The sequence below is a fragment of the Zonotrichia albicollis genome, chromosome 1, assembly GCF_047830755.1.
Source record: "Zonotrichia albicollis isolate bZonAlb1 chromosome 1, bZonAlb1.hap1, whole genome shotgun sequence".
Lineage (NCBI taxonomy): Eukaryota > Metazoa > Chordata > Aves > Passeriformes > Passerellidae > Zonotrichia > Zonotrichia albicollis.
In genome coordinates, this window is record NC_133819.1 from 64,751,176 (window position 1) to 64,763,520 (window position 12,345).

General features: G+C 44.4%; 1 long non-coding RNA gene across 1 annotated transcript in view; it reads right to left on the reverse strand.

Moving 5' to 3' along the window:
• Nucleotides 1-12,345, reverse strand: part of LOC141729365 (uncharacterized) — a 156,666-nt gene that overhangs the window by 5,112 nt on the left and 139,209 nt on the right. The window lies entirely within an intron of this gene.

Here is a 12,345-nt window from a genome sequence, read left to right on the forward strand (position 1 = left end):
ACAGCCTCCCTGGGCAACCTGTTACAGGGTCTCACCACCCTCAAAATATTTCTTCCTAATCTCTGGCCTAAATTTCCCCTCCTTCAATTTGTACCCATTAGTCCTGTCCTATAGCTCCTGTTAAAGAGTCCCTCTGGCTTCCCTGACGGCTCCCCTCAGATAACGGAGGATTGCTATGAGGTGTCCACAAAGCCTTCTCTTCTCCAGGCTGAACACTCCTAATTTTCTTAGCCTGTCATTGTAGGAGAGGAGCTCCAGTCCTCTTGTCAGCTTTGTGGCTCTCCTCTGGACTTAGTTCAGTGGTTCCATGTCCTTCCATGTCCAGGTCCTATGGGGGGGACCCCATAGCTGGATCCAGCACTCCAGGTGGATCCAGGTGGGGTCTCACCAGAGCAGAGCAGAGGGGCAGAATCCTCTCCCTCACCCTGCTGGCCAGTCTCCCTTGGATCCAACCCAGGATTCCATTGGGTTTCTGGGAGATGAGCACACACTGCACTCGTGAGTTTTTTGTTAAGTATCACCCTCAAGTGATACTTAACTTCTCTGCCCATCCTGTGGGTGTGTCTGAGATTGCCAAGATCCGTGTACAGGGCCTTGCACTTTGCTTTGCTGCATTTCATGAGGTTTGCACAGGCCCACCTCTCAAGCCTGTCTGTGTCCCTCTGGATGGCATCCCTTCCCTGTGTTAGCATATCTAACACACCACACTGCTTGGTGTTGTCAGCAAACTTTCTGAAGGTTCACGCTCTATTCCACTGGCCATGTCACCAACAAAGATGTTGAACCTCATCAGCCCAGTAGTGACCCCTGAGGGACACCACTTGTCACTGGACAATGAACAGCTGGCCACAACTCTTTGTGTGTGGCCATCTAGACAGTTTTTGATCCGCTGAGTGTCCATCCATCACATCAAATCCATGTCTCTCCAATTTGGAGATGAGGATATTGTGTGGGACAGTGTCAAATGCTTTGTCTAAGCTGAGGTGGACAATATCAGTTGCTCTGCCCCTGTCCACCAACACTGTAGCCCCACCACAGAAGGTCACCAAATTTGTCAGGCACAATTTCCCCTTTGTAAAGCCATGTTGGCTATTATCAATCACCTCTTTGTTTTCCATGTGCCTTAGCATATTTTCCAGGAGAATCTGCTCCATGATCTTGCCTGGCACAGAGGTAAGACTGACTGGTCTGTAGTTCCCTGGGACTTCTGCTTTCCTTTTTGTATGGATTTTGCACAGTCTGGTTTTTGGTAGCAGGAGGGCCACAAAGAGGGCTCCTGTTGGAAGCTGCTGGAAGCTTCCACCATGTTCAGCAGAGCCAATCCTGGATAGCTCTTCAGACGGACATGCTGCTGGCCAAGGCTGGGCCAATTAGAAATGATGATAATGCCTCTGTGATGACATATTTAAGAAAGAAATCATGAGTTTTGCTTCTAGTCAGAGAAGAGGAGGAGGTGAGAATATGTGAGGGAAACAACATGGAGACACCAAGGTCAGTGGAGAAGGAGGGCAGGAGGTGCTCCAGGCACCAGAGCTGAGATTCCTCTGCAGGCCATGGTTGAGACCATGGTGAAGCAGCTGTGCCCCTGCAGCCCATGGGGATCCACGGGGGATGCAGAGATCCACCCCCAGCCCGTGGGGAGGTGCCCATGCCAGAGCAGGTGGATGCCTGGAGGAGGCTGTGGACCAGTGAGAGACCCAGTGGAGAGAAGGAATCCCTGCTTCCAGGGAGCAGCCTGTCCTTGGAGGACTGCATCCCATGGAAAGAGAGGCCCATGTTGCAGCAGTTTTGGGAGGATTGTCTGCCTGTGGGAGGGACTCACATTTGCAGCAGGTGTGGTTGGGCTGCTGCTTGTGAGAGTGGACCCACGCTGGGGAAGCTCACAGAGAACTGTCTGCTGTGGGAGGGACCCTGCAGTCTCACAGGGGAAGGACTCTTCTTCTGGAGCAGTGGAAGAAAATCTTGGTGATGAACTGACCATAGCCCCCCCACCACGCCCCTTTTCCCTGCACTGTTGGTGGGAAGGAGCGACAGGCTGAGGGAAAAATGGTGTTTTATTTTACAGGCTTATTTTACTCCTCATTATCCTTCTCTGATCCTGTTAGTAATAAAATTCACTTTGCAGTGTAAGTTGAGTCAGTTTTGCCCTTGAAGTGTTTCTCCCAGTCCTTATCTCGCTCATGAAGCATTTGTTAACTTTTTCCCCTCTCCGCTGCCTATCTGTAACAGGGGAGGGTGAGTGAGTAACTCTTGTGGGTGCCTGGTGTTGGGCCAGTGTCAAACTCTGAAACCTTTTTTAAAAATGGGGGTTATATCTCTCTTTTTCCAGTGATTGAGGGCTTTACCTGGCTGCCACAATTTCTCAAAAATGGTGCCTTTGAAACTTTGCCAGTTTCCAGGACTTGCAGATGATTCTTTTTGAGTCCCATGGACTTGTGCATATTCAAGTTTCTTAGACGGCCTCAAACCTGAAAGGGCTCAGGATCATTTCATTTTCTCTGTCTTTCTTGACTCGGGTGGTGTTGCTGGAACACTTGCTGTTGAAGAATGAGGCAAAGAAGTCATTGAGAACTGCAGCTTTCTCTTTGTCCAGGGTAGCCAGGTCTCCTGTTTCCTTCTGGAGAGAGCTCACATTATCCCTGGTTTTCTTTTGCTTGCAATATATCTATAGAAACCCTTTCTGTTATCCTTCATATCCCTGGACAAATTCAATTCTAACTGAGCCTTGTTCCTAGCTTGCCTTACAATTTCCCTGTATTCCTCCTGGATCGCCCGTTCTTGATTCCCCTTCCCGAAAGCTTTGCTTCCCTCTCTGAGCTTGCTCAGCATCTCCTTGTCCATCCATGAGGGCCTCTTGGCATTTTTTCCTGTTTTTCCTCTTGCTGGAATCCATTGATCCTGAGCCTGGAGGAAGTGATCCTTGAAATTCAGCTAGCATTCTTGGGCCTCTCTGCTTTCCAGACTGGATGGAGCAGGTCCTTGAAGAGGCCAAAGGTCTGCCCTTCTGATGTCTGGGGCAGTGATTTTGCTGTGTGCCCTTCTCACTGTCCTGAGGATCTTTATCTCCACCATCTTGTGTCACTTACAGTGCCTTGGGGCACTGCACTGCCCACCAGCTCCTCTTTGAGCACAAGGTCCAGCACGGCACCTCTCCTTGTTGGCTCCTCAGTCACTTGTGTAAGGAAGTTCCTTTGACACATTTGAGGAACCTCTGGGATTTCTTTTGCCCTGCCATGTTGTCCCTCTGGCAGACATCCAGGAGGTTGTCATCCCCCATAAGGACCAGGGATTAAGAGTGTTCAGGCACCCATCTGCCTACAGAAGGCTTCATCCACACCATTCTCCTGACTGGGCAGACTGTAGCAGACTCCCACTATAACATCCCCTGTCCCTGCTGTCCCCCTTAATCTTCACCCACCAGCTCTCAGTGGGCTCCTCATCCTTTCCCAGGCAGAGTTCCAGACTCTCCAGCTCGTCACTGACATCAGGGCCACATTCCCTTCTTGTCTCTTTAGCCTGTCCTTCCTAAAAAGCCTGAAACCCTCCATTCCAAAGCCCTAGTCACAGGAGCCATCCCACCATGTCCTTGTGATGCTGATGTTGCCATCTCCAAGCAGATGTTTGCACATCTCTAGCTCTTTTATTTGTTCCCCATACACCATGTGTTTGTGTAGAGGCATTTGAGCTAGGCCCTGGATAAAGTCTCCAGCAAGGTGGCTGGAGTATCTGGGATGCCTCTGCCTTATCTTTTTATATTTTTAAAATAATTTTAAATCATGTTTTTAGGAGCACAGAGAAGAGGAAGGATGGGAAAATTCCCTTGAAAGAAGTTGACAATTAGTTAGCAGCAAAAGTTGAAGTGCTTTTAAAATTATTTCTTCAGAAGGATAAATAGAATCAGATCAGATGGAACAGAATGAAAAAAAGAAAGGGATTTTGTGCAAAAAAATGATGCCCATTATTTTTTTCCTGAGCCAAACTGTCTGCAATACAGAAGACTGGGCCTGAGGCATCAACACTGTGAGTCAAATTTCAGGCTTAGAAGTTTCAGGCAGATTCTGGGGATTTGCTGTAGGCCCAGCTGTGCAGTAGAAGTGATCATGTTCAAGGCCACTTAAATGTGTTAAATTGTTTAGAAGAAGTAAAGCAGAGAGAAAGTCTTATGCCAAGATGCTTCACTGAATCACAGAACTGGAGAGAAACAGGCAACTTCCTAAAGCAATGAAGGTGCCTGCACATCTGGGACGTAAAGGACATGAAGAAACTTTTGGCATTACAGGACAAAAACTAACCTTAACTGGAATTGTTATGAATCAGAAAGAAGAATGTAAGTATATATACTACAATGACTCCAGCACTAGCAGGAACAAAATTTTTAAAAAATCATATATTGCCCGACAATCTTGCAGAATGAGATACACATGTTTTTTAGCATAGTTTCTCCAAAGAGAGTGCTTTCCTTGCAATATAGATCTGTGGATCTAAGTAACCTGGTCCAAAAATACTGCCACAGCTAGCCCAGCACAGAGGAGATGAGCACATATGCACATTCTTTAGACTTTAACACTCCATTATTAAAGGGAACATGTTTCTGCATTGCACAATCTAAGGCCTGTTTTGATTACACAGGATAATTGCTCTGTTGGACAAAAATATTTGTTTTATTTTCTACCACTCTTCTTGTTGTCTAAGTCCCCAGTTTTGTAAAATACTGTAATAGCGTAAGTGTGTGTCTGAACTGCTCTTGATGGTACTTTCTTACAATACTTTCTAGACTGAGCAATTCAGTTCATGTTGATAAATCCATGAGGTAGGGAAACACATAATCTTTCTTTTATGAATAAAAGCTGGACATCTGGAAAACAGAAATCTCCTGCAAAAGTTTAGATCAGAATGAGGGAGATGAGTTTTCCTGACTCTCCTGTGGGTGCCTTAATTACAGGAACTTTCTTGTTATTATTTCTTGTGGGTTTTGTACCTTTTCCATTGATTTTCCCCCCTGTGGTCTGCATCTTTCTACTGTTTTATCTAACAGTGAACTATCTGTGTTCAAAGATAATAATAAGCATGTTATATAAAATTATTCACACAGAGTGAGTTTGTACACTTGTGATTGAGAAATATACAGGGAAACACTGCATCACCTGGGGAAATTACCCCAAAGAGAAATCACAGGAGCCACACACTGGAGCTAAATGAATATCCAAAATGGCAATGAGGGAAAGCTAAAGGACATAATCCACAAAATGCTGAGTGTATGAATTATAGTCCTTAGCTAAGCCTGATTTGTGAGGCTAGTACTTACACAGCAGATAACCCAGGCTGACAGTGACCTTGACAGCACTGCAACAGTAATATTTTCTGTAAAGGCTGCACAGCTTTCAGCCCACTTCTCCTGAGTGGGAGCTACAAGCATGCTTGTGTGCAGCATCATGGACCAAAGTGATCCTTGGTTATGTGCCTGTCATTGATACAAACAGAATACAGCTCTTTGGGCATGACAAATGCCTCCCTCCCTTCTTTCTTCTGCCCTTGTTAAGACCTATTTGAGGAGCATAAAGAGCTTTTCCCTAGAGCATGAGTCCCCTTTCTTCCCTCTTTCCATGTGAAGCTGAGCAGCGAGGTAGTGCAGAGGGGATCTGCTTCCAAGTCTACAGATCAACTGCAAGTATTTTGTGACCTTCTCTACCAATACATCTGCCTTTTGGGAATTGCTATTGATTTTTCTTCATTTCTCCATGTGAAGACAATGCTTCTACACTACATTATAGCTACACAGATAGTTAAATTGTAAGTGCTTCCCCCACAGCTCTTCTTTAAGTAAATGTTAGTGAAACTGATTCGTAGTCTTTTCTGGAACAAATTGCTTGGGGGGATTAAAAAGTTACAAGAAAAAGCAATATGAAAGTTTTTGGTGATAGTCTGTTCTCTCTTCACTCTGCTGCCAAGACCTGTGTTTGCAGCACTCTGCTTTTCACTGGCTACAGCTGATATTACTTGTGCATCAGGCTGCAAGAAGTGCTGTTAACTCTCTGGAGCAGTGACGCAAATCCTGAAAAATCCACCAAGGGAATGGGCGGTGGCAAGACCGACAGATTGCTGCAAGGAGTGGTGTGTCCTTTGAAGGCTTCATCTTATGTCCCACCCTTTGATGAGTCTTCAACCCTTTGATGGAAAAGCATGCTGTTGTCCTTGTAGCTGAGTTTCAAGTGCATCTGTTACACTGCCAATGGACAGCCTGGGCTGACTCTAAGTGTTTGCTCTGTTACAAGACAAAAAAAACCAAAAAACCCTAACAAAGACACAAACCAACCCCATGGGCAGATTGAAGGCAAGGGGCAACAACTGAGAGAAGAGACATCCTAGGGGGGGAAAGTAGCTTGCACAAGTCCAGCACAAACACGGGTTTTGCTCCCTGCAGAGTCTTTTGGTTGCTTCTGTGAAGGGAATAAGAACAACCTTAGTGGTTGGGGTTTGCTGTGTGTTTGCTTTAAAACATATTTGCACTGTGAGCCTTAGTTTCCATATCTATAAATGGGAGCAATTTGATTCAAGTGTTACCCTGTGTGAGAGGCAGGGGAACTGGCAATGTTTCCAGCTTTTCTGCTTGGAGCTGAAAAGAACTTTTTGCCCAAGTTGGCCTTGAGGGTAGAGAACAGCAGGTTTGAGCTGCTGGACATTACTGTTAAGGGAAAAAGGCCCTGCTGACAAGAGAAACCAGAGTAATAAGAATTAGTAAGAAGAAAAATTCAGGAGTCTCTGTAAATGTTGGGGTCTAGACCGAGCACCTGTAACACAAATGTGTGACTGTTCCCACCCACTCCCTTTTGCTATTTTTGTCCCATGTGAATTCCAGCTCTGCCAATTCATTCTCACATCTGTTCTCAGCCTTGGTATCAGCACCGACTTAATCACATTCCTTCCATCTACTGAGCTGGAAGTGTAGGGCTATGTAGAAGCCAGGACAAATTAACCCCTTCTCTTCATTAGCACCAGCTAGCACATCTCTCTTGACATGCAGCTGCTGGTGCTTGGGTGGGCAGCAGGGTCGGTGGGCTTGTGCAGAGTGTGCTGAGCACATCACTGCCAAAATAGCCTGGCTGGTACACACTGGGTACAGGAGGTCTGGAGGTGCAGCAGCTTCTGGGGCCCTGTGAACAGGAGCACATCAAGCATCTCCACCTCCTCAGCTCAGCCTCTCAGGCCACACTGAGCTCCATCATCCAGTTCCAGACCCCCAAAACTGCCTCTACATCAGGGCTACAGTGCTAGTCCTGTGAGGAGAGGCTGAGCAAATGGGGCTTGCTCAGCCTGGAGAGGAGATGGGGTAGGGGAGGCCTTAAAAGCAGCGCCCCAGTAAACATGAGGCAGGTGTCAAGAAGAAAGGGCCCGGCCTTTTACAGTGGTGCATGGTGGGAAGATGAAAGGGAATGAGCATAAATTGAACAAGAGTAGTTCAGAGAGGAACATTGTTTTCCCTTAGAGAACAGCCAAGCAGTGAAACAGGTTTTCACAGAGGCTGTTGAGTCTGCATCCTAAAAGGTTTTCAAGACCTAACTGAACAAAGAAATTTGGTCTGATCCCACAGGTTACCTTGCTTTGAGCAGGAGGTTGGAGTAGAGACTTCCTGAGGTCCCTTCACACCTCAATTATCCCATAAATCTACATTTTTTCCAATGTCAGAGAACATTTATTTATTACTACTCTTCAAGTTCATTGCACTATGAATGGACCACTCCAAGACATCTGCTCTCTGCCAGTAATAACCAAAAGTATCTCAGACAAAATTTTTAGAACACAGTATGAAAAGTAGCTGTGGGATAAAAAAAAAAAAAAAAACAAAAACCAATGGACAATTATGCCTCAGAAAAATTAGAATGCAAATAAAAAGGAAACAAACTTGATTATTTAATTCTTCACCCAAGGGCAAACACACAAGGATACATGGGATGCTACCAGAGAAATTTCTCTGTGTTCTGGCCTTTCTCAATATGAAATAGAACTGATGGTGGCCCTTGCAGGAATTCACAGTCCCCAGCACATTTTGTATTTGAATTTTCAAAGTGTTCATAAAATGTGATATTTAATAGCGACAGTTTTTGTCATCCCTGAGTCTCAGGGATGTGTCTCTGTGACAGCACACGCACACACCAGGGCTCAAGGAACAAAGCACACGGTTTCCTAGTTTTTTGTTCTGTGCAGCATTTAACCATACTGGGTTTTACATATATATGAAAACAACCAAAATAAATTCCTAACCTGTGTCACACTGTAGAAAAAGAGCCATACTCATGTTTACACAGCCTTTATCATTGCAGACACCAGGTCTTGGGAACTGCTACCTTGTGGAGCAGTTCAGCAGGGGGTTCACTGCTGAGGGAGCTGCAAGTTTACTTTCCTGGCTGGGGGAAGCAGCTTCCCCTTCTCCCTACTGTCTCACTCAGATCCCAGTCTTGGGCTTGTAACTGTGCCCTAAATTTGCCAAAAGCTGAAATCTCAGATCACATGCTGGGACCTTCGTGTTAGGTGAAAAACACTGGTCCTGAGGCTACATCTCTTAGCCAAGCTCTTTTAAACATGCATTTCTCAGGACCTAAGTTACCCAGAAACTCCTTATTGCTGTCTTATTTCCTAGGGATAGTAGCAAGCCTATTTTAAGGACTATGAAGTGCCCTTATATTACAGTAAGTGCCCAGCATAAACAGATGATCTGTGTGGGACTTTTGGGAGGACACCTGGTGCCCAAGAAGAAATGAGAGATTTGTATACAGTAGGAGCTCTTTTGTAAAGTGCATAGTGCAGTATCTACAGGCAAATCAGGTTGCCAGGCCCTCTGTCCTACTTACTACATAAATACAGTCAAGTGAATCAAGATCCAGGCCATTGTCACTGGTTCACTGCTTTCTACTTAAAAGGACTTCCCTTGGGAAAGAAACTACTCTCCCATGCTACTCCCCTCAAAATGCACCCAACATCAGTAAAACAAGACAAGTGACACTCCTACAGCTCCTAAACAACCAAATTTGGTGATGTTAGCAATGACCCTAGAATAAGGGATTCTCCCCTCAGTTCATGCTTCTTGTCACCTAAGCAAGTGTCAAATCTCCTGGGTTTGTCTTCACACAGCTTCTTCCCATTTCACTCCATCTTAACAGCTGTAAGTGTCTCTGGTAAATTGTGCTAGTACATTTCTATTAACATTTAGCAAAAGGGAAAAAAAGCCAGCTCAGCTGACAACAACTATCAGTGTATGAAGATTAATCTTTATATAGCATGCAGAACATGGATCTGTTCTACATCTTCCAGAACAGCCTGTACTTTCTTTCTATTCCTTCTCAACAACAGCCTTCATGCAAAAAAGAATTAAAATTAAAATCACTGTATTTTAGCATTGCTATGTTCACACTGCTATTCTCTCAGGCTTCACAATCCATGCTGTAGTTGGCAAACTATTTCTCTTTCTGCTAGCAGCACAAGGGGCAAGTGGAGCTACTCACTACAAATTCCTAGGAAAGACAAAATACAGCTTTGTTCTACTTTGAAGAAACAGTCACAGGTTACCTTATTAACATCTTGTAGTATAGAAAGAGTTAAAGCTTTTACCACATTAAATAGCAACATAACCAAACACATGGGAGGCCTACCCTGACGTAAACACAATGGCATGGCAAGCGTTAAAACTTTGTGTATGGTAAATTAGAGCTTCGAAAAACATCTCAGTTGGGAGCAATTTTAGAAATTTTTGAAACATAAATTACTGACTTTTTTTCTCCTCCCCCCTTTAAATGGTCTGTGAGGATTGGTTGTCTTGGAGAAAAAAAAAATAAAGTGTCGACACTTGACATACTCAATCCATCCATAAACGTAAACACGCTTGAACTGCAGTTGAGTTTTTCTTTTACTAAAGAGCATGTGGAAGCAATTACCTGAATGTAGATGTGATAAAGAATGGATGAAATGCAAACCAAATGATGCCTTATTACTTAATATAAAGAGACTGTTCTGCGAGATCAAAGTTGTGCAGCACAAAATGTAATGGGCTTCACTGGAGAGATAGGCTTTGGAGAGTTGTTTAAAACACAGATGCATTTTGATGAAATGCTAAGTAGACAAAATTAGGGTAAGTTTAAAGAGTTTCCCTGTACCTGATCTATGATCTTCAATAACATCTTTACTCTCCTCCCAACCTTTTGCTGCTCTGTGCCGTACCCAGATGCTGTGAGGCTGGCAGTGAGAAACTTCCCTGGCTTCATTGGGGCTGGGGATGAGAACTACTCTATCCTGAGATGTGGGGAAATGTCACCATCAGCACCCCCTGTGGACACAGGAAAGACCTTCCCTGTAGGTTTGCACTGACCCCTTGCACTGCAGCCATGCCGTGCCTCAGCCATCATTCTGTGCCCAGCTGCTTTCTCAGCACATATTTCTCCTTTGAGTCAATGTGATGAGGAAGGGCAGAGAGACAACCTTTCCCAGAGACAAAAATACTGAGCCATAACAGAAGTCTCAAGACTAATTTCCTAATGTTTTCCTACCACAGGCTGTATAATGAATACAATTCCCGTAAAGATCCTGCTTTGTACTTCACCACCTTCTCTGATGTTAGATTTATTTACCTATTTCTTTTTAGTGATTTGTGTTTTTAAGAAGCTGCATGCAACAGACAAGGAGAAGGCATGTTGGGAAAGTGGGGTAGTGGTTTCTGTACAATTTCACAATAACATCTGAACTTGTTCTCTTGCCTTGTCTTCCTTCCCACATGCCCCCAGCCTCCCCTTGCCCAGGAGCTGCTGATTATTGCTTTTGCCCAAATGTTGTTTCTGATCATGTAGATTTGATCATCATCTTTGTCTGAAGTCTGTACAGCAGCTCAATGATTGACAGTGCTGGGTCCCCCGTAACATAAATCAATGAGCAATAAAGTTAAGTACCTAAGTCAAGCATATAGAAAGTGAACTGACATTGAACTGTAAGCATTAATTAAAAAGGAGGAAAAAACCAAGAGCACATTTAACTAGGAACACTGGGTCTTGAGTTGTTGAAAGGAATAAAAAAATAATGCAAGTATGAAAGAGCATGTACAGAGTTAATGCTGCCTATCTCCCACAGCATTAGGTCTTTAAAAGAAATCATATATGTTAAACTCCCAAAGAGACTATTTTCTTTTGTTTTTCAATTACACGTGATAATGGGGAACATTTTGTGAATGACTCTGATGCTTGTGCCTCCAATAAAATCCAGGATACTGTACCTCATTCATGCTTATTTAACGATCTCGTAAAGAAAGGACCCACCAGCACCATAACACAATTGTGATTGAATCGGACATTTTCCCTTCTCACCAGCTGAAGAATTGTTAAGTATTGCTATTGAAAACTCATTGTTATGCACTATTTTTGCAGTGGCCACAGTGTTCAAAGCAGCTTAGGAAGCAAATATGAAACACACTTGCCACCACAGAGAACACAGAGTTTACAGTGGCTTTGATCATACAAGCACTAATCCTTTCATTTTAGAGGGGTTATTCGCAGGCATAAATATTAAAATAATACCAAGTATTGGCACTGTCAGATCATAATTAGATGTGAACACGACAAATTGCAAGACAAAAGAAAGGTGAAAAAATGTAATGATTGAGTACAGCTCACCTGGGTGCTGTAGCAGCTTTTCTGGTTTCCCTTTTTGGTCCTTTCCAGCTTGCTTGGAGTCAAAAACCAGAGGCCCAGAGAGAGCCAGGAACAGTGGGGTGGGGACTGGTATCAGTGTTAAACTGGCAGCAGCATGGAGTAATGGCAGTGTGGCTAAAACCACCACCAGCTGGGAAACTCACTTTCCTACAGTAGAAATTCAGCTTGCAATAATGACCTTAATCATCTTACTTAAGCTGTTTAATCATTGCTTTGCACCACTACTTTATCCCCCCACAAAACTGAGCCCCCAACCAGACAAATGAAGGATTTGAAGCTGCTCTTTTGCTAACAGATCAGGAACTTGTCATTGCTGCAGTGGGAATGCGTTCAGGCCAACATCACCCACTCAAGACCCAGTCTGGGCTGGCAGCCCCTTGTTAGCTCATTATCTTCATTACCGGTGGCTCATGGTCAAGTCAGAATAATTTGCTGTTATGTGGACTAGATCGCATGTTTTGGAGCTAATTCTGTGCCCTGCAGAGCACTGCCAGTCCATCATTTCATTCACTGCTCAGTTTTAAAAACAAAACCTGGTGGTGATGGGAGGATGCACCACCACCTCCATTACTGCTGGCACACAGGCTCATTCTGGGGGATCACTCAAAACACACTGCATGGTCTCGTGCTAGTGTGGCCTGGTCACTTCCTTCCTACA